The sequence below is a fragment of the Triticum aestivum genome, chromosome 2A, assembly GCF_018294505.1.
Source record: "Triticum aestivum cultivar Chinese Spring chromosome 2A, IWGSC CS RefSeq v2.1, whole genome shotgun sequence".
In the NCBI taxonomy this organism is placed as follows: domain Eukaryota; kingdom Viridiplantae; phylum Streptophyta; class Magnoliopsida; order Poales; family Poaceae; genus Triticum; species Triticum aestivum.
In genome coordinates this window covers 140,380,336-140,385,210 of record NC_057797.1, presented here as the reverse complement: position 1 = coordinate 140,385,210, position 4,875 = coordinate 140,380,336, and positions in this window count along the sequence as shown.

The following is a 4,875-nucleotide window of genomic DNA, read 5'->3' as shown; positions in this document are numbered from 1 at the left end:
GTGAGATTTACCACAAGATAAGCATCGCTCAAAGAAATTTGATGCATGGTATAAGAACATGTCATCCATCATGAAAGAATAGTTATTATGCATGACACGATGGGGATGCAAATTGAGCATACAATTATATGGCACATCAATAGCATTTTCATTCATGGGAAACATATTGTGCACACAAGTATTGGGATCATGCAATGGATAGGATGGATCAAAATCTCCTAAAATGTATGAGGAAACTATGGGGGTCTCCTCATGAGCAATAATGGAAACATCGTATGGAGAAAATGGACAACATCCAAAACAATGCATATCCAAAGCTAGTTGGTCATGGCATGGCATATGAGATAAATTATGCAAAGGGAGGATATCAATATCATGACAAGAAAAACAAATTCCAACAACCATGGGCTTGTCATCTATGCCATAAGTGCAAATTGGGTTTATCTTAATAGCATATGCATAGTCACTACAAAGAGATTTCAAATATGACATATGATTGATCTCATGCATAGCGTATGACAAGTCAAGCGAATTGGCAAACATGATGTGGCCTAAAGAATCAGCACAAGAAATCCTATGCAACATGGCATCAAAACTAATAGACTCCACATGGCAATCATAATACTCATCATAAATGGGTAAATCATCGCATGGGGAAGTCACACTAGCATGAAGCATGGAAATAGGGGGATCAACATCATGCAAGCAATCAATGTCATGATAGTCCACTAGTGGGACTAGAGCATTACCGTCACCTATGTTACCGTTTTCATTCCACTCAAGTGGTATAGGTGAGGTTGGAAAGACCAAATGGTGGTCATCTTCATCTTGATGGAACCATGTGGGGGGTGCATCATATTCCACCATGGCCATCGTCTTGTCCAAAGGTAGGACGTAGTCGTCGCTAATCGGCGCGTCATCATATATGGGACCTAGCACCAAATGAGAAGACACAATAGAGGTAGAGGTCAAGTCGTTAGTGTTGAAAGTGGCCTCACATGACCTATCAACTATCTCACTCTCTCTATGTGGTGGTTCACTCACTCTCTCAAAGTAGGTGCACTTAAACTCACATATGGTGGAGTCACTCATCTCACTCAAGTGGTGGGGGTTGTGGCTCTCCTCACATGGGAATTGTGGCAACACATCATATATGGGGCTAGTGGTGAAGTCGCTCTCACTCTCAATATGGTGGAACAAGTCACTCAAGTCATCATACGTCGCCGTGGTCGAAGTGAAATACTCAACCATCTCATCACCGTCGCCGTGGATGAAGGCCAAAGATGGCACATCATCACTCTCGCATCCTAAGATGGAAGCATCATCCTTGCTCGCCACCTTGTCGCTCGCCTCCAAAGCTTGGTCCTTAAGGGTCTCCGTAGTCGAACTCGTCGCCGCACCATCTTGAAAAAGAGTCGAAGTAGACTCGGCACCATCAATGCCACAAAGAGGGATGACGGTGAAGTCGAACTTGGGAGCATCGTCTTGGAGCTCGTTGGGCTTGGACATCATGGTGGTACTAGCCTCATGCTCGTTCTCATGGAGCTTGGTCATCGCGAAGTGAGCTTGGGGTGGAGAAGCTTTGGCTTTCATGAGTTCTTGTTCCGCCTTGAGAGCACCAATGTAGTTGTCATCGAGGGACTTGTAGTTCTCGAGGAATATCGTCTTAGAGATGTCGTTGTGCAATCCCATCATGAAGTGGAACTTCATCGAAATGAGGTCGTCCATGCTGGCTCGTCGCAAGGCAATCTTCATCTCCTTGAAGTATGCGTCGATGGACTTGGATCCTTGGGTGCTGTTCTCCAATTGGCGTAGAAGTTGTCCCGTATAGGTTGGAGGCACAAACTCTCGCCGCAAAGCTCTCTTCATCTTGGGCCAACTCATGTTGTAGGTCTCCGAAGGTGCGTGAAGCCACCATGTGGACGCGTAGTTGTGGAAGTTCCTTGTGGCGCACTTCACTTGATCTTCGGGAGGAACTTCATGTAGCTTGAGGTAGTCGTCCATCAAACGCTCCCACTCGAGATACTCCTCAGGTTCTTGAGTCCCATAGAAAGGAATCGCGTGGTTGATGTCGAGGTCGTAGTAGCTCGTGGAAGTCATGGACTTGAGCTTGGGGAGCTTCTCTTGAGGTGCTTGTGGCCGAAGATGCCGTATGTCCGTAGGCTAAGATGCCTTGAAGTCGCTTGGCGAAGATGCCAAGGGGGATGGTGAAGTCGTTGAGCGGTTGTTGGTGTTGAGCTCTTGACCTTCACGTCCTTGTTGGTGATGGTGTCGATGCCGATGTGATCTTGCCGTAGATGGTAGCTCGGAGGTATGTGCTCTTGAGCGTCTTCTCGAAGATGAGGAAGACCGCTTGTAGGACTTGATGAGGGCCTTGATCTTCTCCATTTGAGCTTGCATCTTGGCGTCGATGGAGTTGTTCGTGGCATCGAACTCGTCGTTGTTGTTGTAGACCGAAGATGAAATGCCTTGCCTATCCATCACTCCAAGAGAAAAATGTGAGTGGTAGAAAGAGAAGAACGAATACCAAATGTACCTTGACCGAAGTTGAAAGTGGATCAATGATCACTCCAATGTGGACAAGGAAATAGCACAATTGGTACCAATTCTTGTCGGTTTCTCACACCTACACAAGTAAGGCTTTATGGTGGAGCTCGGTGAGGATAGTGGCACAAAAATTTAATGCAAAATGTTAGCAAGAGTCAATAATGTTGAAAGAAATTCACAAATTCGCAAGTGTAACAAGTAGACCAATAGCAATATGTGGCACACGGAAACACACACACGGATAGATAAATGGGGCCGTGCAACCAAGGATGAGCACAAAATGTGGAATCCATGGAAAACGCTCGTGTTGCACAACTCAAGAGAGATGCTAGCACGATTACTCTATAGGCGGATACGACACTTGTGCACAACCTAGAAGATGTAAAATGTATGAACTTTCTATCCCAAGTATGCTATATATGTATGGTTCCCGGTGTTTCTCACAAGGTGATCCAAGATGATCTTATATGACAATGTGGTATGATGCTATGGCACTTGCTTACAAGCTCTTTGTTCACTCTTTTTCTTTGCTTAAAAGCTTATTCTTTTTTATATGGCCACTTTGCGAAATGCACAAACCAAGATAGCAATTGGGTATATACGGGAACAATCTTGAGGCACACGAGATGATATGATACCAATATGATATGGTATGTATGCAATGTATGGTGTAGATCACTAATGTGCACAAGTAACGTTGCCGGCAATACTCAAATGGCTAGTCTCGATAGGCAAGTGACGCAAAATGGGCTAGGGGTTATCAATGCAATGGCAAGGGAATATACAATGGAGGGATACCATGATACCAATTTGATATGGAGGTTACCGTCCGCGGTGATGATGAGTGGCGGTGATCTTGATGGAGATATCAAGATGATGGAGACTCGTCCCTAAGTAGCCGAAACACCTTAGGAAACGGAAAAACCGCGAACTCAAAATCTCAAATGTCAAATGGTGGTAGCGGGATGCAGTGGTGGTGTTGCGGAAGCTCAATGGGATTGCGACAATGCAATGATGGGTTATGCGAGTAGGCAATGCGGAATTGGAGAGTAAGGTGGTGGACTGTACACGGTGTCAGAGTTGGAAGCACGGTCCCTAAGTAGCCGAAACACCTTAGGAGACACAACTCACAACACAAACAAAATTGGGTTAAGTTGGGGTGGCAGAAGTGTATAGTGGGTAAGCCTATGCGTAAGTGGTGGTGGTGGTTGATGAAGAATAAATCGTCCCTAAGTAGCCTAGACACCTTAGGAGACTCAAATCACTCCTCAAGCAACCACTAATGCGATGGGGAACAAAATTGGTTAGGTTGCGGAAGTCGGTGGTGGTGTAGCAGACGATGTGGTGGAAGCCCTAGGAAAAGATGCCAAAATTCACAAAATTTTATGGTGTCAAAAGGTGGTGAAACCAAGGTGAGGTCCTCGGGCACGTCGATAGCTTCAAAACGAGCCAAAGAACACTCAAATCGGAGTTCGGAGCGAAAAGTTGTGATGAAAACGGTGAAGAAGGCTGATGCTGAAATTCTGTGCAATGTTTCGGGTTAGGCCAGAAGTTCCGGGCCAAGGGCCGGAAGTTCCGGGGGGTGGCCGGAAGTTCCGGGGGTCGCGGAAAAACTGCAGGGAGTCTGGGGATTTTGTAACATCCCAAATTTTCAATTTGGAATGTTATACACTAGATCATCATTTGCATATCATATTTATTGCATTTTGGTTGATCCTAGAAATTTTTCGCAACTCAAGGACCCTCGGAGAGAGTTGGGGATTTCGTTATTTTCATATTTGAGTTGTCTCGAATTTTGAAAATAGGATCATTTGATTTTATTTATTTTATCTTCAATAATTTCTATTACAAAAATATGAGAGAGGGAATAAAATGACTTTCCCAAAATAAAGAAATATTGAGGATTTAATAAAAAATCAAATAAGATTTTATTTGGTTTATTTGCTATTTTGATTGAATTTAGGAAAAATGCGCATTTTCCAAAATTGCATTTAGGCCCCAAATAAATGTTCATCCTGTGCGGCTTGATTTTAGAAGTCGGGGAAAATTTATTTCGGGATTTTTGGAGTCCGTATAGTATTTCTTTTATTTGTTTTTCTACGCGGATTTTTTAAAAAAAAACGCGAACCGACTCTGGGCCATACCCGAGCGGGACTCCGCCCGGGGGGGCCTTTATAAGCCGCCCGACCCGAGCCACCGAAGCCCATCAGCCGCCGCAGCCCGCCCGCGCCCTAACCCTAGCCGCCGCCGCCGTTGCCACACCGCCCGCTGCCGCCACCGCCCACCGCCGCCGCCGCCGGAGCCGCCGTCGCCGCCATGGACCGCACC